Source organism: Saccopteryx bilineata, chromosome 3 (assembly GCF_036850765.1).
Source record: "Saccopteryx bilineata isolate mSacBil1 chromosome 3, mSacBil1_pri_phased_curated, whole genome shotgun sequence".
In the NCBI taxonomy this organism is placed as follows: Eukaryota; Metazoa; Chordata; class Mammalia; order Chiroptera; family Emballonuridae; genus Saccopteryx; species Saccopteryx bilineata.
In genome coordinates, this window is record NC_089492.1 from 179,464,628 (window position 1) to 179,485,913 (window position 21,286).

The 21,286-nt window shown below is 41.3% G+C and overlaps 1 protein-coding gene across 7 annotated transcripts in view; it reads left to right on the forward strand.

Moving 5' to 3' along the window:
- ATXN1 (ataxin 1) overlaps positions 1–21,286 on the forward strand; it is a 635,797-nt gene that overhangs the window by 175,854 nt on the left and 438,657 nt on the right. For 6 of the 7 annotated variants that reach the window (XM_066268323.1, XM_066268325.1, XM_066268324.1 and 3 more), the window contains one exon: positions 2,865–2,979. The exons of the other annotated variant lie outside the window; for it this stretch is intronic. The gene's annotated coding sequence lies outside the window, so the exon portion shown is untranslated. The remainder of the gene's footprint in view (positions 1–2,864; positions 2,980–21,286) is intronic. 7 annotated transcript variants of the gene reach the window in all.

Genomic DNA, 21,286 nt, shown 5'->3' on the forward strand with positions numbered 1-21,286 from the left:
TTTCTGAAGCTGGAAACGGGGATAAGACTCCCGCATGCGCCCAACCAGGATCCACCCGGCACGCCCGCTTGGGGCAGAGGCCAAAGAGCCATCCCCAGCGCCCGGGCCATCTTTGCTGCGGGAAGGGAAGAGAGAGACAGAGAGGAAGGAGAGGGGGAGGGATGGAGAAGCAGATGGGCGCTTCTCCTGTGTGCCCTGGCCGGGACTCGAACCCGGGACTTCTGCACGCCAGGCCAACGCTCTACCACTGAGCCAACCTGCCAGGGCCTCTCTGACATATTTGATGTTAGCAGAAATGTTCCATTGTTTTTTCTGTGACGTTTAATGCATCCCATTGTGGAGTAATGAAAATGCAATGATAATTGCCATAACATAAGCAAAAATTGTTTTCAACCTGAAAATTACTTCTCAGAAAATTCATTGTCATGTAATCAGAATTTGAGACATAAAGGGGTAGAGGTTCTTCTGATTATGGTGTTTTGATTCAGGCTTAAAGGAACTCTTTTTTTCCACCAAGGTGCTCTTTAACATGACATGTTTCAAGGGGGAGCCATTTAGTAGAAGTTTTAATGATAATTGTCATTGCTGCTGACCTATGAGCATTTATGCTTGTAGAATTCAAAGAAAGTGTATTTTTTTTTTGTCACTGTGGCTGGTAAATTTTCTTTTTTTGCACCTTAGCTTTGGCTTGAACTATTTATATTATCCTCTGTTTACATTATATACATATATCTCCTCTTTGTTGGCTAGAACATCAGCATTATTTAAGCCATCCTTCTTAGTAATCTTCCACTATTAATGGTATTGTGTTATGCTACTCTGCTGTGCTTTTTAAATATTAAATATTGCATTTGTAATGTGTATATTATATAAAACAGCCCATAGGTTATTTTCTTTTATATTGTTTGTATTATTTTACAGCGACTCCATTCCTCCTTATTCTTATTCCTGTGTTTCTTGTCTCTGATGGAATATAGCATGTTATGTGAACTCTCTTAATTACTGTAACTGGTATAGCAACACAAATGCTTTTGAAATAAGAAGGCATGCCAACAAGAGAGTAAATTAATATTTTATAGCATTTGCATCATGTTTGACTATTCTGTGCACTTCAGCAGAGTAGGAGGAGACTGTAATTTGGACTCTATAAAACCTTATCTGCCAGGTGATACGTAAATAGGATTATGTGCACACACATTGATATACAGGCAAACACCCTCTCAATTGTGAGCTCATACAAGTGCTGCTTGCACATCCATGGTACCTGCACCTTGTTCGGAAATGACTGTCCACTATACCGATGCTTCATTTGATGTGACTAGATAAAATCAAGACTCCTCCCCATAAAACAAGTGCTAAGAATTTTGTGAGCATCTACTTAACTTGGCTGCAGTTTAAATTTGTGACTCAACAGGCTTTTTAGTGGGAGGATAGAGTCTTCAAAGACACTATAGTTTCTAACAGTTTACCTTCTCTTTCTGTACTCATAGATTACACATGGTTAAAACCAAGGACCAGAAAACTAACTTCTTTTGATTATCAGTCCCAGGCGTGCAACAATAGATGCTTAAATAAATACTTGTTGAATGGATTAGTTAGAAGTAAGAATACCTTGGCCACTATTCATTACTTTGAAAAGTGTTGGAAAGCAATTGAAATTATTTTCCTTTCCAGCTGGGTTGTGCTCTTAAAAATAGTGAGCGTGTGTGTGTGGATGAAAATAATCATGACTACTGAAATGTGTTGCCATGTACCCAAGGATAATTGGCTCACTCACCTGTTTACAGATTATTCACATTGGAGATCATATTCATAGCTCCAGAATAGTTTCTTTCTGACACCCAATATAATCCTGGGCCTTCTCCTTCCTACTGTTACCTGGCGTACGCTGAGAAAGCCCAAACTAAATTTAAAATCAGCCTAAACAACTCTAGTAATCAAAGACTGGAAATCAGTCCAGTGATGACTAGTTTGGGCATATTTTATAATAACCGTGCTACTGGTTCTATTTAATGTAGACAATTGGTAGTTACCAGTATTTAAAAAATATTATTTTAATAGATGGGCTGAAAACTATGTTAGCATATCAAGTCTTCAACTTCTTCCATTTCTATACATAGGTCTTTACCCCACAAAAACTACAAGCACCAAGCTCCCTCATGGAAAAGTATATGGAAGATTCATTCATTCTCTCTTTCATTCATCCATTCACAGATTCATTCACTCATTCATCATACAGTGGATAGTTTTCACTTAACCATGTGCAGGGCATTGTAGGAAAATGAAAAAGAAATAGACATACATTTAATAAATGATTTAAAGTTTGTTGGGAAGACTAGTAACTGTGTACACTTTAAAATTTTTTTTCTGCATTTGTTACTTTTTTTTCATTAGACTGGTATGCTAATTAATAACTGCTTTTTCATGGTTGTCCCTCAAGTTGCATGTTGATAATAACATATGCCACAATAAAATTAGTCTTTGGCTCAATTACTATTCAGTCCATGTTCATTTTCACCTGATATTTTTGTGATTACCAGCATGTGTTGATCAGATGATTGGTTAGACTCATCAAGAGAAAAGAATGACAGTAGCTTGCTCATATGGGGAGACCAAGCTCTTGGTTTGGTTGAGGGGATGACCATTTTGTGTGTTGGCCTCCCTCCGAGCCCTGCTGAGTAAAACCAGACCTGCTTTTTGAGCTGGCTGGTATCTGGGTAATTCTCATGAAACAAAATGCAAAATTTGATGTTCTAAAGAGTGATGATTTCAGTGCATAGATATTTTAAGTGGAATCGTTTTTAAAGCAGTTTGTTCTATTTTTCATTTTGATTTCTTTTCCTACACTTTCTGGACCACTGCAGGAGCATCGTGCAGCAAGTCACCAGGGTGGTCCATTCAAACTGCAGATTTGTTTGTCATCCTTGTTCAGCAGTCTCCTCCTCCAGGGCCACCACAGGGAAGTGCATCATGTATCAGGTGAGAGTTTTGCGATGTTCTTTAGTTCTCATAGGAGGGTAAAGTCTGACCTGGAAAAATCAGCTACTAGCCATGCACTTCGTGGACTGTTTAATTATCTTTGCAAACCATATTGTGTTGGAAATTGAGAAATTGCTAAGAGAGTTTGTGTAAAACTTGGGTTAAAGTATGTCTCTTTTTGGTTTTATTTAATTGGTTAATAAAGAAGTCAACATTTGACTTGGTGATGATCGGTTATTACGTGTTGGGCTTGAGCCTGATCACTTTAATTTGTCACCTTTACTTAATGCAATGAGAATGTTTTCCTACCAAACCCTTATGGTAAGGCACAGTTTTCATGTTTTAGGTTTCTTTGTTGTGGAGGGGCACATAAAAGGAGACAGAGGCCTGTTTGTTCAATGGCAACAAGTACTTGTTAAATCTTGAATCTTTCTGTGTCTGTTTGGATTTTACAACTTCCTGATTTCCTCATGTACAGTAAATTTTTCTGGCCTGGAAAGTCGTGCAGACACAGGGTGTATGCAGGGTCGATGACTCATGGTTCTCTGTTGAAGAGAGGACAAAAGGATACTGCCTAGAGGAAGTCAGGAGAGATGGAAGTTAGACACAAGTTGAGCAGTGAGGGTTTGGGAACACTGGTGTACGCAACCAAAGGCTATTGTGAAATAAGAGTCTCTCTATCTATTTGCCTTGGGAGCAGTGCTGCTGGAAGTTGTAGAAATAGACTAGTTCAGAGGTTTCCAAGCCTGGCTGGGCAACAGAATCACCTGGAGCTTAATAAAATAGAATTTGGGACTCAGTCTTAGACCTGTTGAATCAAAATGAACCTTAGTGGTCTTCTGTAATCCTGCTGTTGCTCCACAGTGTGGGAACTTCTGGGCTGGGTGGTCTCCGGGTGGCTCTTCTTGAGTCATATTCTATTTCCTCACTTGGTAAGATGCAAAGTCCACTTTTCACATATAAAGATACAGATTTTCAACTAATTTGTTAAGAGGTAGATATTTACTTTACCAAAATGTTCATCTTGAAAACGATTCACCAGTTTTTTTGTTTTGTTTAGTTTGTTTTAAGAAAGTGCTCCTTCTCTTTACCTAAGATCCAGCTTTTAAGGTACATATAAGTTCTGTGATATCTAAGATAAGAGCATGGAGCTCTAGGACCATCTGTCTAGAGCTGCCATTGTGACATTAGGCCTTCCTATAACCTTTCAATACCTCACTGTCTTTGTGTCGAAAGTATTACAACCTTCTCCTAGGGCTGCTGTGAGGCTGGAATGGAATAATATACATGTACTGTGTAGGGTATTGCCTGGCTTGTATGGTTTGTGATCCATGAATATAAGCTACCATTCTGACCAAGTAACTTATATCTTGACAGAGTAATTTTAATATTCTTATATTGTGATGGTTGCTCCAGGACCATATAGGGCTAGGAGCAAGTAAATATACCTGTACCTTGGTCTTTGGACTAACACTGTAGACATTTGCAGCTGTGCAAAACAAATGAGACTTTTATTTGTTTTTCTGAATTTTGTGTTTGCACACCTCTCTTCCTGGGCTAGGATACATATGCACTGTTTTTTTATTGGTGTAAGATGAACTGATGAATTGTATACATAATATACAGTATTTTTGATCTGAGTAAAAACAAACAAAAACTTGAGTGAAGTTTTTGCGCCAGAAAGGAGAGTCAGAGAAGTCTTTGTTGGGTGGGCAGGGTAGAGGTGAGAGGAAGTTATCACAAACATATCCTTGTGGAATTTGGAACTGGATACTTTACATTTTATTGGCTGTGGGTTAGGGAGATGATCTGTGAAAAGACATAAAATAACCCCGGAGTTACGTGCAAAAGTAAGCTTCTTTTTTTTTTTTTTTCTGAAGCTGGAAACGGGGAGAGACAGTCAGACAGACTCCCTCATGTGCCCGACCGGCATCCACCCGGCACGCCCACCAGGGGGCGATGCTCTGCCCCTCTGGGGCGTCGCTCTGCGGAGACCAGAGCCAGTCTAGCGCCTGGGGCAGAGGCCAAGGAGCCATCCCCAGCGCCCGGGCCATCTTTGCTCCAATGGAGCCTTGGCTGCGGGAGGAGAAGAGAGAGACAGAGAGGAAGGGGGGGGGTGAAGAAGCAGATGGGCGCTTCTCCTATGTGCCCTGGCCGGGAATTGAACCCTGGTCCCCCGCACACCAGGCCGACGCTCTACCGCTGAGCCAACCGGCCAGGGCTAAAAGTAAGCTTCTTAAGGTCTGTGTCAGTTGAATGATGAATGGTGAGATGCCTTACTGCTACTTTTATCTTTTGGGGTTTCCAATTTTAACAATTATATGCCAGGCAGAAAATTTCCATTTAAGTTTTTTTGGGAAGTACTTTAATTGCATGTGTGGTTAATATATACTCAATTTGTAGAAAAACTGGTGGTGTTTAAATGAGAATTTTATTGTGAAAATACATCAGAAAGTCTTATCTCTAGATCAGTATGTGCAAGCTGACTGAGATGAGACTGAGGTTTTTATAGTATAGTAAGCAAGTCTAAGTGTTGTCTGAATACTTGTATTATATTACAACAAAGTAGTACAGAGTCACCTTGGATTTTAAGCCGCTGACATTTTCTGATTACATTTAAAGGAAGCTTGTAAGCATTATTTAAACATTTTGCATAAACAATGGCCTTGTTAGAGTTCTCACAATTGATGGCAAACTGGGCAGGGAAATAGTGTCATTCATATTTGTACTCTGTTATTATTATTTTTTAAAGACATTAAAACCTAGATTACAATTATTCCTGATTCTAGTTATTTTGTGAATAAAATATGGTTATAGCAGAGTTATGACCTAACTTTTTCACGGGCACTCCCTATGTAAAGAAATGATTCATTCACTTATTCACTGTGCATTTTTAAAACTAGTACGTGGTCCTGTGGGAATGAAAGTTCAGAGCCACCCGAAAGAGCTTATACTGTCTGTATTCTTCATGGTTGGGTAGGGGAAAGAAAAATGTTCAGAAATGACCAAGACAAAGCAGAGTGCGGTGGGTGTACTTCCTGGGGTACGTTCTAACCCAGAAGGAATTCAGAAAAGTGATATTGAGTAGGATGAAATGAGAAGAGCCTGAGGAGAAGGGGTCATTGGAGTTCAACTCTGAAGGCTAGTTAGCATTTCTGTGGGCAGAGATGCAGAGAGCAGGAGGAAGACCACTGATGTGGCTGGGACATGACAAGGAAGTACATGGTGTATAACTGACAAGGCTGTTGTGGCTGAAGCACAGGTGCTGTGGACATCTGAGTTGCTGGAGTCCGGCAGACAGTAGGGGATGTGGGAATAAAATTGCTGAGAGGTCAGGTCTGGAGATAAAATTGGAAGAGTCATTGGCGTAAAAGTAATCTTTGAAACTGGACTTTGGGGTTTTGTGATTGGCAGAAAGTTTGACAGGCAGGATGGGGTGACTGTGTTTCAGGGATTATGTCATCTGGTGTAGAATAGGTAGAGAGAAGGTAAGAGGCAGTGGAGAGGAGCTGGAGCATTGGCGAGGCACAGCCTCTGTATGCTTCCTCTGTAAGACCTTGAGTGGCCTGACCAGGTGGTGGCGCAGTGGATAGAGCATCGGACTGGGATGCGGAAGACCCAGGTTCGAGACCCCGAGGTCGCCAGCTTGAGCGCGGGCTCATCTGGTTTGAGCAAAGCTCACCTTGAGCCCAAGGTCACTGGCTCGAGCAAGGGGTTACTCGGTCTGCTGAAGGCCCACAGTCAAGGCACATATGAGAAAGCAATCAATGAACAACTAAGGTGTCACAATGCGCAACGAAAAACTAATGATTGATGCTTCCCATCTCTCCGTTCCTGTCTGTCTGTCCTTGTCTATCCCTCTCTCTGTCCCTGTAAAAAAAAAAAAAAAAAAAAAAAAAAAAAAAAGACCTTGAGTGGAGGGAGGGCCCTGGAGAAGTGGGGCTGGTGCCTGGGCAGGGACTACGGGGCTGCCCTGCAAGTCCAGGCACCTTGCAACTCAGCTCGAGGAGATCTTTTTGAAACTTTTATTCCTGTAAGACCTTAAAAAAAGAGGAACTTGAGCTAATTTTAGCTAAACCTAATATATATGTGTCTGAAAATGAATGCTGCTTTTGAAATTCAGTGCGTGCAGTGTCTCTTTTCATTTAAACAAACAATTCTTCTATTTTCCTCTAAACAGTTTTATTAAGAAGGTTTTCAGTCAAGCTCTGTCATAGTAACAATTCCAGCATTTCCTTTCATCTCTCCCACCACTGATTTATTCATCTCATGTGATGTGCGTAAATCACATTATGCCATCTACTTGACTCTGGAGCAATTGTTAATTTTTGTGGCAATTAATTTATTGTACTTCGATAAATCACATTAATATGGATGGATGTGTTTGATACTTTAGAAGCTCTATACGGACTCTTTTAAATGTGACACACACACACACACACAGCATAGTTTTCTGAACAATTTGGCTTCCCATTTATACTTTATAGAAAAGAAGAAATATAAAATTATTGAGCCTTGACTCTAGGGTGGGTGAAAGATCCTAAAAGTACTTGGCTCAAAAAGAAGGAGAAGGCTGAAAATTATCTGGTTACATTGCTGTTAGTGGGCAATATTTTAATATGCTTAGAGAACAGTTGAGGCAGTGACTTACCTAACTTTCGTGAAAGACAGAAAAGCTAGGGCAGGAGTGAGAGGGATGGGGAAAGTAACTCCAGGGGCCGATCTCTCTGTCTGTCTGCAAATATTTAATAAGCATCTATTATGTGAGAAGTTTATGCCAGCGAGGCCCTAAAAGAAATTGAGAGATGATGAATAATTCTTACTTACTGTGTATTAACTCATTTAATCCTTGTTGTGATCTTCTGAGGTAGGCACTGTTATCTGCATTTTATAGATGAGGAAACTGAGGCACAGAGAGAACAAGTGACTTGCCAAGGTTGACCAGTTCTTACATGGTAAGGCCATGGTTGGATCCCAGCCTGTACTCCCTAACTGCTGCCAGGCACTGTCTCTCAAGGCCTAAGCCCGCTCTGTAAGAAGCTTATCATTGAGTCCAAAAGGCAAAGTGTGTCTAAGAGTAATATCTAAAGAACTATAACAGAGAGGTACATTATACTCTCAGAGGTCAGGATCAAGGAAGGGCTCATGGGCCACGAGCCTTCCTTTTTGATGCTTGCCTGTCTGTTCAGAGTCCCATACAGGCTGTCTTTGTGGTGTTTTCTTTCACTCTTTCTCATATTCCTACATATTTTCAATAATTAACTGTAGAAAATGATGACAATGGCAATATGCTTATCTGTGTTTGGGCTCCAAATGTTGTTTGGCATTAGGAGTCCCGGTGAGACGCTGAACTTTTGACTCTTCAAAGAACTTCACTGGGTCATTGCTCAGCTTGCAAGATTTGGCAGATAGGAACTATTTATCTCTCCAGTTTGATAGGCAGTGGGGTGGTGCTAAATGCAAACTCTGAGAACAAATCGTGCAGTGAAAGGAGGTCACGCTTCAGTCTGGGTGGCTGTCAGGCAGCTTAGATCTTCTATAGCCCCGCCCCTGTCCTGCCCAGTCTCATCTTGCCTCCTTCTCTGGACCACTGGACTGACTCATGTCAGAAGGATAGAGAAGAAAGATCACTTTGCTTCTTAGAAGAAGGCCAGTTCATCTTTCTTATGATGAATGAAAATTTCTAAGGATTAAAACAAAGTCTTTAGAGTAACATCTCTTACTTTATGGACACACAGAACGGAAGAGGACTTGGGATTTTCCCTCTGTGCTGTAGCCTGGCAGCCTCAGCCTCCATCCCAGCTGTAATCATATGTGATGCCTTTTTATTTACAGATTAGAAGGCTCTGACTGTGGCATATGACTAACCGGGAAGCTCCTCCCTACAACAGTTGTCTGTCATCTGCTTCAGAGAACTAATTGCTTGGCAATTCCCCTTTGGTAATTCCCTCTTTATTTTCTGATGAGTTACTTAACAGTGATGGGCTTGTTGAGCAGAGCAGAGCGTTGAGTTTAATGTGTGCTCCAGAAACTCCTGTAGGCCTGGGGGGCGGGGGGGATATGGTTTTGAATACTGTTTAGCTTTACTGAAGGAACACTGAAACCATTATATGACCTGTTAATATTTCACTCAATACTAGGTTAAACACTGAGCCATTTTCCAAAAGAAATAAAAACCAGGCTTCTTTTTTTTAATGTGCCCCTGTGCATTTGAAAATTGTTAAGAAGGAATTTAATATTTATAGCATGTTTAATGCTCATTTAAAAATAAGACTTTGAATGGAGTAGCTTTTCAGTATCCTGCAGAGTGTGTGTGGTATGCTGGGAAGCACGTGGACTGGTGATTTGGGGATGGAGTTTCTGCTCCTGCTCTGCTGCAGGGTGACTTGGGCCACTCAACTCCACCTTGCTGGGCCTCAGTTTCCCCACCTGCAGAAATAAAAAGGTAGTTGAAAGAAAGGATCTGCTCTGCTCCTCTGTCTTTGCAGTGTGCGGTTCCATGAATAGATTGTATTGTAATTCATCCTCCTGGCTCGCTCAAGACCTTTGCTCTGTCAAACATCATTTGCTGTTGTTTGACTTTGTTAGGTTTCGAATTTAATTAGAATTTACATTTTGGCTATTATTGTGCCATTATTTATAGAGTAAGTCGTAAGCGATGCCTAATATCATTTATCACCCCATCTATATTAGTTTCATACCTTAATGGTTCCTCTGCTCCTTTTTACTGCTCTTGCTACCATGCCCCAACCAACGTCCATTTCTAGGGCGGATGCATTGTAACTGGAGAGAATCAGCCAATTGTGGAGTGATTTTCTGCAAGAAGAGTGCACAGTCTCTGCCCCCCTTTGCAGTAGTATATCAAGGGTGATAGCCTGCATTTAATTGGCAAGTAGAAATACTTTTGACATCTTTGGTGTCACCTGCAGGTGCAAATTCAAGTCTTGAGATAATTTCCTTCGGCTTCAACTTTTGCAGTTGGTGTGTGCAGCATTACCTTGTCTTGCTGCCTGATTCCTAAGCAGTCTGTACTGGTATCCCTCAGTGCCTTGTCATCTGAATAGTTCCTTTTGGCAGTTAGTGTAAACAAGAAGAGGTGACATTTAAGAGTGTTCTGTTTTATTTGTTTCATAGGGAGAGAGAAAAGGAGGGAAGAGGCAGTATTTATTGTGGTTAAACTGAAAGCTATGAAGAAGGAGAGATTGAGGTTTGAGTTGTGGCCCCGGCTCCACAGTTGTGTGACCCAGGCCCGACATTTTCCAAATCTGTGATCCTTAATTTCCTCATCCGTAGGGGATGCCATCTCATCCCACTGGATTGTTGGAAGGGTCAGATGAACATGTATATATTCCATATGGTCGGATATCAATACATTATTTTAAAAAAAGAAAGAAGGGGAAGACATAGAATTTAAGAGCTGGAAAAAAAACAAGATCAAAGGAAAGAGCTGTGTTTTGGGGTTATTTCAGTTATGGGAGCCCCTCAGATCCCTTCTAGGGCAGGGTCTGAATCCCAAATGGACCTTTGAAACTTGGGAAGGCCTAGACACCCTCCACTGGTCTGGCCGTGACCTTCTCTGCAGGTCAGTCTACTCCGTAGAAGAGTTTGCTCCCAGCTACATGATTGATAGAATTATTATATTTTAAACATCTGTTGTCTGTATGTTACAGTAATAAAAGAAAGGCAGTAAAGGTAAAAGTTCCCTTTGATTCCATCCCAGTCCTTAAATCATATTCACTTTTATGTGATGTCTTCTAGTTCTTCACAATTTTTAACTCATATCTTTTTTCCTTTTTGCTTTTCCACTTAACATAAACATTCTTATTTGTAACCTAGATTTTACAATTATCATTTGCAAGGATTATATAATATCCTGTAAAGTTTTATGTTAACATTAAATTTTGTATTTGTGGACATTTGAGTTGTTTCTGATTGTTTACTATTATGCTGTAGTGAATATCTTCATATATTTTGGTATTTACTTTGGACACAATCACTTAAAAAGGCTATTACTACAATAGAGGGGGCTTGCTCTGAATTGCTTTCTATAAGGCTGGTACCAATTTACATTTTTACTAATGATTTATGAATGTGTCTTCAACCTGATTAATTATGAGACATACTATTTTTAGTTAATTGAATGGGCTTCTTGGTTTTAAAATTTGCATTCCTTTGATTCTCCTCAGATAGAACATTTCCATATATGTTTATTTACTATTTTTCTATTACACAATTAGCAAATGGGAGTCTTGATATTTTCTCTTCTATGCATATGAGCTCTTTATACACACACACATTTAGTGAGAGGGAAAGACAGGAAGGGGAGAGAGATGAGAAGCATCAACTTGTAATTGCATCATTTGAGTTGTTCATTGATTGGTTCTCATATGTGCCTTGAGTGGGGGGGCTCAAGCAAAGCCCGTGAACCTTTGCCTAAGCCAGGGGTCCCCAAACTGCGGCCCCCTGAGGCCATTTATCCGGCCCCTGCCGCACTTCCGGAAGGGGCACCTCTTTCATTGGTGGTCAGTGAGAGGAGCATAGTTCCCATTGAAATACTGGTCAGTTTGTTGATTTAAATTTACTTGTTCTTTATTTTAAATATTGTATTTGTTCCCATTTTGTTTTTTTACTTTAAAATAAGATATGTGCAGTGTGCATAGGGATTTGTTCATAGTTTTTTTTTATAGTCCGGCCCTCCAACGGTCTGAGGGACAATGAACTGGCCCCCTGTGTAAGAAGTTTGGGGACCCCTGGCCTAAGCCATGAACCTGCCCTCAAACTGGATGAGCCTATGCTCAAGCCAGCAACCTCGAGGTTTCAAACCTGGGACCTCAAGAGTCCCGGATTGACACTGTATCCACTGCGCCACCACTGGTCAGGCCGGATATATTTTTTAAATCAGCGGTCCCCAACCTTTTTTGGGCCACGGACTGGTTTAATGTCAGAAAATATTTTCACAGACCGGCCTTTAGGGTGGGATGGATAAATGTATCACGTGACCGAGACAAGTGTCAAGAGGAAGTCTTAGACGGATGTAACAGAGGGAATCTGGTCATTTTTTAAAAATAAAACATCGTTCAAACTTAAATATAAATAAAACGGAAATAATGTAAGTTATTTATTCTTTCTCTGCGGACCAGTACCAAATGGCCCACGGACCGGTACCAGTCCGTGGCCCAGGGGTTGGGGACCACTGTTTTAAATCATATTTGCTGCAGCTGTCCCCAGTTCTATTTTCTTGTGTTTTGATTATCTTTTTGTTGTTGTTGTTCTGTGATTGTACCCAGGGCCAACCTGGAAGGAAGACATGAAATTAGGGCAGCTCACATTCTGCACCAGGCTGGCCAACAGCTGGGCTTTGCTGAGAATAGTTCTCATTCTCATCTGCCCACTTCAACCCTTGGGAACTGTTGAGACCCTAGTACTTTCTGCTGTTAGGGGCTCTCTCTCCTCTTTCCCTCCAACCTGCTGTCCACGCCTTCTCCTTAACCTTTGCCCACCCTGGAGTAGTTTCCTAGCTGTCCAGTGCTCTGCCCACTTTCGGATTCTCTGCCCCTCTGTTGCTAACCCATGTTTTTCATAGGAAGTCCGGCAAAGGGAATGTGTCGGAAGTCTGGAAGTCTTCCTCATTTGGACCTGAAGAGATCAGTCAGGAATTCCATGTCTGGCAAAGTCATACTGCTATCCAAGAGTCTTCTCACTTTCTACTCAGTTAGTACCCAGGCTGCCCTGATGAAGAATGGGCTCCTTGGGTTTGACTTTCATCCATGTTATACTAGAGAGGACCCTGCTACCCCGCTTCCTTCCTGCTGCAGCTGTCCCTGAGGGAGTTCTTCAGGTGGGAGATTGGGAGCAGTTTTCTAGTTACTGAGCTTTGGAGAAGTCTGGTCTCAAGATCTGAACTTGGGCTGGTGGTTTAGCTGGGCTGGATGGTTTGATATGTGCTCCTCCTCCTAAATCACCTTTTGAGATGTTCTGGTCCAACTTATTTTCATCCAGGAAGCCAAAATGATCATTTCTTCCTATTAGACAGCTGATTTTCTTCACTCTCCCGATTTTTCATGACCCTCAAGAGAAAGCCCAGAATCCTCAACTTTGCTCAGGAGGTTTGGGGACCTTGCTTTCTGATCTGTTGCTTCTTACTTCCTTTACTTCAGTCACATAGCATCTCTTCCATAGAAGCATCTTGCTTTCTCTTGTGTTCCAGCTTTTTTGTCATGATGTTCCCTTTTATTGCCATCTAACTCCCCTGTCCCAACTCTGGCTAACTTTCCTTCATTCTTAAAATCCTAGCATGGGGAGCCCTTTCCTCGGGGAGCCCTGGGACTCCATGTGTCCTCCCTGTCTGGAATCCCAGAGCATCTTCCCCTTCCCCTTTTGTAACATTTCATAGCTCAGGGACAGAAGAGCCCTCAATCCCCTAATTATTTTTCATTTTTGGCGTTTGATATCTAGTAGGCCAGCAATAAATAAAATTGTTTCCCCAACAATATGAAATTTTATGATACAAATTGGATGTGATTTCATCTAATGATAGACCATGACTTGCATAATTATTGTGTCTGGAACCCCATATGCCTGGTGGACCACAGTGGTAGGAAAAGCTGTGGCATCTATTTGAGTAGCATAGGTGACAAACATGTGCCAGAGGCTGGGCTAAGGAGAGAGAAATAAAGAAAGGTCTAATGATGACTTTTCCAGAACAAAAGATACATAGAATAGAACTCTGGATTTGCTCAGGGTTATTTAAATTTTATAATAGTATACTTACAACCACACAGAACTCTATTATTTATTATTATTGAAATTCTTTTTTTTAAGGGTTTTTTTTTTTAATTTTTTTTTTCTTTTTATTAATTTTTTAGAGAGGAGAGAGAGTGAGAGAGAGAGAGAAGGGGGAGGGAAGAGCAGGAAGCATCAACTCCCATATGTGCTTTGACCAGGCAAGCCCAGGGTTTTGAACCAGCGACCTCAGTGTTCCAGGTCGACGCTTTATCCACTGCGCCACCACAGGTCAGGCACTATTATTTAAATTCAATGCAGGAAATAGTCCTTGCTGTTTGAATGTCTAAAACTATCTTTGTATTGAAAAAATTCCTGTTGAATTTCAGTTACATGGGGATTCTTAGAAACACAGCTGTCTTGTTGAATGAAATGAATGAGTTTGAGGCTCACCTCCCTCACGTCTGCTCTCTGGCCTCCAGCAGTCTCCCTCAAGCTTGCTGGTGACCCACTCTCCCACTCAGGTGAAAGTTCCCCCTGAGATCATTGTTCCAAGGGACCATTTTATCTGGTAGAGAGTAGTAGTTCTGGAGTTAAGCAAGGCTGGTCAGGTTGAGATAAAGCAGCACATGGACAGGGGAACCATTCAGAGGGGACAAGGGAACTCTGAAACCCTCTGTGCATAACCTCACACATGAGGGATGAGACTGAAGGGCTGGAAGGGCAATCTGACCATGGTATCTGTCCCTTGAAGTAAGCTGGCCATTTGACCATTCATCTTCTCTCTCTTGCATAGGAGTTCGTCTAGAAGTTTCCCTGTTAGTGGGAGGTGAGGATATCTTTTCCAGGTAGAGGGTGTTCATCTGTGTTCATTAATGTGTTGGACTGGGTCCTTCCTGATAGAAGTTTTGACAAGTATGGAAAAGGGAGCCGGACATTAGAAACTGAAGCCTTGGGCCCTTTGTCTGTCACAGTGCCCTGCAGGGAAGTGCCTCAGAGTCCTTTCTGCCTTGCTCTGTTCAATGGAGTTCCAGGTGGGAGGAAGAAAAGATTCCGGATGAATTTTGTTTTAATTGCTCTTCCCCTTTCCAAGGCTCTGTTTCTAGTTCAACTCTGGCATCCCCTTGAGCTCTGTAGCCCAGACCGGGTGACCCCAAGTTGTAGCTTTTTGGGGGAGAGAGCCTTTTTATAAGGATCTGGGGAAAAAAGTGTTTCCCTCTGGCCACTGATCTGAAATTATTATTTTTTCTTTTGTAAGTGGTCTTAGGCCCATAAGGCATATTTATTGTTTTATTGACAGGAGAAAAGATGATCTGGTGGTTTTAAAATCTCTTTCCATATAAAACCTTGCTTTCTGTCAGGTTTGAAGGAAATATGGTAATACCATCTAAGCCCAAATTTGGGTATTTTATTTTGGCTTCCTTACTCTTTCGAAGCCTCGGTAACCCTTTGGACCTCTCCTTCTCTTCAGAAGGAGCAGGTTGTCTCTTTTGCCACCTCAGTTTTATCTGATGAACAGTACTATTTTAAAATCTGTGTAACCAGCTGCAAAAGGCTGGTAGACTTTTATTTTTCCCCCTCCCAAAAAGCCTTAGGTCCATCTCAGTCATCTTAGAGACTAAAATAGGCCGAATTGCTTAAGAAGCAACATTAAAGGAAGAAAAATATTTTTGCATGTGACCTTGAAAGATGAGTCTTACCACTAGTATATGAGCCTCTCGAAACAAAATCTGCAAATCACAGTTCATATCATTCTTAAGTCCTAGAAAGAGGGTTGTTAATCTATGGAAAGAAGCAAACTCTACCTGTTTACCGGTTTGTTGTTTTGCTGTGCAGAGAACATTCGATGACTTGACTTGACTAATCTCAGAGTTTCTATCTCTAAACTGTATACTTTTTACTCTTTTCCCTGAAGTCTCAAGCAATGATTTCTTTAAAATTTAAAAAAAATTTTTTTTTTAACTTTTCCCTTTTAAATGTTCAGAGTTTTCAAAGACTCACTGGGCTGAAAGTTGTGTTTTTCTGTTTTTCTGTAGACCTAGTCAAAACTACCCTTTTCTCTTGTGGGTGTTTTGCAGCCTGATTTAGAAAATACAGTTTAAAAACCACAGTCATTGGACCATGTCCAGTGGCTAGTGTGTCATGGGTCTACCTCAGCCAATACAGTTCTTAACAGAATTCAGAGTGCCTTGGGTACATTGTTTCACGGGGTAGTCATGACTCCTTGACCGGAGAGTATCCTTTTCAGTTTTGAAACCCTAAGAGGTTGAGGGGTTTGTTGAGTACATGTGGCCTCTGCCGTACCCCTGGCTTTCTGACCCACAGCTCATCTCCCCTCTCCATCACCTGTATGGCCAGATACCCAGGAATTGTGCACTTGTGTTTCTGAATTTGTAGATTGAAAAGATATAACTTTGCTTAATTAAGTTGGCCCACTGGAGCAAGTCTGAGATGAAGCCGAAAGGTGAAGAAGTACAGTAGTGCTAGAATCCTTAGTTATCCCTGAAAACTTTTCATTATAAATTTAGACATTAGATGGTTTTGTCATGCCTAGGCCTCCACTTGATGGATGGGCAGAGAGTGTTTTCCATTTTGCAGCCACTGCACCTTTAAAATTGAGCTTCTAGAATGGTCTTTCCTTTAATGCACTGGTGTCAGCAAGGTTAAAAACGTCAGAAATCAATTGATCTTGTATATGCAATCTTGAAATCTGATGCCATCTCTGAGAAGTCCTTCCCTATGTGGATGGGAATGTGTGACAGTCATCATTTCTGTATCTGTAGGTCCCTGCTGTCTTTCTGTGGGATGTTGCAGAAGAGGGTAGGGGGCGCTCCCTCAGCTGCCTGTGGGTTAGATTTATGCCTACTGAACTGGAGGGAGACAGTGCAGGACCCTGAGTGGCTTCCATGATGAGAATCTACTGTCTCATGACATCTAGCTGTTAATCTTTTAGTAAAAACACTGTTCTCTTGGCCCTGGCTGGATGGCTCAGCGGTAGAGCGTCAGCCTGGCGTGCGGGGGACCCAGGTTCGATTCCCGGCCAGGGCACATAGGAGAAGCGCCCATTTGCTTCTCCACCCCCCCCTTCCTCTCTGTCTCTCTCTTCCCCTCCCGCAGCCAAGGCTCCATTGGAGCAAAGATGGCCCGGGTGCTGGGGATGGCTCCTTGGCCTCTGCCCCAGGCGCTAGAGTGGCTCTGGTCATGGCAGAGCAACTCCCCGGAAGGGCAGAGCATCACCCCCTGGTGGGCAGAGCATCGCCCCTGGTGGGCGTGCCGGTTGGATCCCGGTCGGGTGCATGCAGGAGTCTGTCTGACTGTCTCTCCCCGTTTCCAGCTTCAGAAAAATACAAAAAAAACAAAACAAACAAACAAAAAAAACCACTGTTCTCTTGATGCCAGAAGCATGTATAATAATCATGAAGCCTTTTCTTTCTTTGCAGAAGTAATTTGTTGGCTGACGACCCTGCTGTTAGTTTCAGAAATACTTAGCATCGGATTCGCTTTTAGACTTGACTGAATTTAGATTTTCTATGTGGAAGCCTATTAGTGACACTACAAATGTGACAAAGGCCATCTCTCTTTTAGGCATCTCCCCCAACCCTTCCCAGTCTCTCCCTGCCTTCTCCCTAGGAGTCAAGGTGATACAGCCTGGCAGGTAGTTTTGCTTGGTGATGGAGTAGCTAAGAATGTTTCTCTCTAACAGGTCACAGAGTGCTGGTGGACATCTCTTCTTGCCCCAAGATCTTCGTTGGAAGTCCACGGGACTTGGTGTCTTTGCCGTTCAAAGTATATGTGAACTCGCCAGGAGGCATAATGCATCACCATTTTATTCTGGGCCACCCTAGAGGAGGACACCCAGCTTCAGAGACCTCCTCTTGGACATCATCCCTGAGAACCAGTGTTTTAGCTCTTCCATTGTCTGAAATCTGCATCCAACTGCTTTTGGACTGTTTCAGGCTTAGTCATTAAGTGGCCAGGACAATGTTGAATGTTCTACTCGATCACCTTGCAGTCACACACCTTTTGTCCCTTGCAGAGTAGCAACTCCCTCTTGGGCTCTTGTTGAGTCTTTACAAAGATATACTAGAAAATAGGCACCAATCTGTTTTTTCCGTCTTGGCATTTGCCCATAGGCATAGTCCTGGGATGACCTGGAGCGGAGGCAGTGGAGGATAAATTAATCTTGCTCAGACTTGTTCAATCTAGCTCTACCCTGTCTCTCGCCACAGATCTAGCTTTTAAATACTCAAGTGATGGCTTTTGGGTAGGAATGTGTGGATTGCTGGATTGGAATAATTTTCTCTCTGGATTTCTTGTGTTTACATAAGTAGTTACAAAAAATGGTCTGTCATTGATTTAAATAGCAGGGCTTATTTTAAAAAGTTACAAGTGCTTGGCAATGGTACAGAATAAAAGTATAGTGTTTTGTTTTTTTTAATTACAAGTTGTAATGCAACCAAAAGGTGTCTATGAATTTTTGTCAGGAAAGGGTCAAAACTGAAAATTTGCAACAAAGACAAACTAGAATAGAACAAGTGCAAACAGAAGCTGACAAGTATATACCCCTTGTTGGGAGTTCAGCCCATGGAATGTTATGTAGGACAAAAGGAATGGGAGAGATATTTCAGTAACATTTTGTCCTCTTTCAAAAACCTTCTGAAATATAAATCTGCTGTGTATTGGAGAATGGATACAGCAATTGATTCAAGTTGAATAGCTTTCATTGAACTAGAATATCCCACAGAAAGTAATTCTTGTTCTGACAACCAGATTTTTGCTTTCTTTGACTTAAAGAAAATTGAATTCTTGTTTACATATCTTATGGGATTGGTTTTTTTTTTTATATAACTTTTTTTTAAAGGACTTTATTAATTTTTCAGAGAGGAGAGAGAGAGAGAGGGAAAGGGGAATAGAGAGTGAGAGAGAGAAGGGGGGAGGAGCAGGAAGCATCAACTCCCTTATGTGCCTTGACCAGGCAAGCCCAGGGTTTCGAACCGGCGACCTCAGTGTTCCAGGTTGACGCTTTATCCACTGTGCCACCACAGGTCAGGCCACGGGATTGTTTTATGGACAGAGACACAGGTCAGATCCCATCCCAGCACAGTGACTATTGTTATAGAAAATTGAAACATTTCTAAATGAAATAAAAACATTTCTAAGCCATGGCTGTGGCCCATAGTAACAATACCAGGTTGATATTATGAAACTATTTATAACTTGAAGTAATTCATACATAGATAAGTTTTTTCTTTTTATCTGTTTTTTTTTTAATTTTGCTCTTTTATAATAAACACACATACCCTTACATATATATACTTTACCTACTTGTGTAGTAGAGAAGGAAGAATATGAATATATATAATAAGAATTAGCTTTATTTTGGGCTTTCTGGAACTGATCAACCCTTTTCTTCTCCTTTGATGTCTCCTTGGATTGCTTCCAATTATTGAAATTTTATAATTGCCCACAAATATGGATATGTGCTTCACAGGTCTTGCCATGTTAATTAACCCAGTTAAAAGCCAGTGTTAGTGGTTTAAAGAGTTTGTTTTCAGAATTATGACCCAAATGTAAAGGGTGTTCTGTTTTTCTCTTTTTTCACTTCTCAAGGAGAACTTAGGTGCTTTCTTTTTTTTCCCAATTCCCAGATCATTCTGGCTTTGATCCTGGAGTCACTGCAAATGTACTTTTTAGCAATAACTATTACTCCTGAAACGTTTTGGCTCTCCGTGGCCCATGGTTCAGTAGAATCCACGGTTTTCCAGGTATATTGAGAGCTTAAGACCAGAACATCTTAAAATTTTAAGGGTATTGATAGAAAAAAAAAAAAGCTTCTCTAGGACTACATGTCTGTTGGGTTATAGCTCTGTTCTTCCTTTAGAGTTTTTAATTGGATATCTTATATTTGATTTCTTTTCTGTTCTTATACTAACTTTTATTTGGATTTATTGTTTCTATTTGGAAACAGCTTTTAAAAAAACCATACACAGGTCTTAAAAATATAAAATTGTTTCAGCCTGCTCTTTTTTTTTTTTTAATTTTCCAAAGTTAGAAGGGAGAGGCAGTCAGACAAACTCCCGCATGTGCCCAACCGGGATCCACCCAGCATGCCCACTAGGTGGTGATGCTCTACCCATCTGGGGTGTTGCTCCATTGCTACCAAAGCTATTCTAGCACCTGAGATGGAGGCCATGGAGTCGTCCTCAGCACCCGGGCCAACTTTCCTCCAATGGAGCCTTGGCTGCAGAAGGGGAAGAGAGATAGAGAGAAAGGAAAGGAGGAAGGGTGGAGAAGCAGATGGGCACTTCTCCTGTGTGCCCTGACCAGGAATTGAACCTGAGACTTCCACATGCTGGCTGACACTCTACCACTGAGCCAACCGGCCAGGGCCCAGCCTGCTCATTCTTACCGTGACCATATTTTCTGTCTTAGTGCTAGACCATTGTTTCTCTTTCTTCTCTTCTGGGATTTTATCTTGCTCAGCAGTTCTGATGTGTGATTCTGAATTCTATGGTTTGAGTTTTCTGACCAACTTCTTCTTGTATTTGAATCTATTTCCTGTGCTTAAAGTATTGGCATTCCAGTCCCCGATGCTAGTCAAAACTGAAACTTCAAGTGCTAATAAATTAGTCCTTACAGCACTATTAATTTCTTCCTCTCCATTTCTTACTCTTTTGTTATTTCGCAGAGAGGAAAATTTATTTGTCATTAAGAACCTCATTTTGGTGTCACTTCCTTGAAGATCTCTGGATTTTTCTGATTTACTGATATATTATTCTACAGCCTTAAATGGCAGCAACTGTCAACAGGTCTTTGATAACATAGTTGTCCCTATGTGTGGCTTAAAATATCACACTAGCTCTTTAAAAATAATTAAGCTTCTCTCAGTGTTCTTTTGCTTTTGGGTTAGGATTTTACTTGCTCTACCATCCAACACGAAAGTTAATCACAAACGGGTCCTCTGAACCAGATCATTAAAAATAGAGCAAAGTTTCTGAACCAAGCAGTTGGCAGAAAAGTCTGTACTTCCATCTGTGCACGGTTAAGAAAATATTTCATGATATTTAGATAGCATCCGTTTTGCTCTCTTTTGTGTATGAGTGTATCTGTGTGACTAAGTGTAAGTCACTGCTCTGAAGGTTGGTTTGACTGTTAGCTACTCTTCTACTTTAAAAAAGTCACCGGCATAGAGACAGGAAAGCCAATCCAGGTGTTTTGTGCATATATTCTTTATCTGCCAGTTTCTGTGGAGAATAGTTTTGCTTTTGCTTTTCTCTCCAATGAAAGTCTTTCTCTTAGCATGTGCCTCAGAAAATTAAAGAGCATAATGTTTTGACTTTGAAATCTTTGTCTAATGATCCTCTCCCGTTGCTCACAGCTTTTACTCAACTGGCCTTTGCTCATAACTTTTAGGATCTGTTCTTAGATACGTGAAATGATGGTGAATTTATTTCAGTTTAGAATTAGGAGCTTCTGCTCTCGGAGAGGGGGCTGTTTGCTTGGACTACACATCTAACTATGACCTAGGTACAGACCTGTGAGTAACTGATTTTAACAGAATATTAATTCTTCAATGTGGATTTTC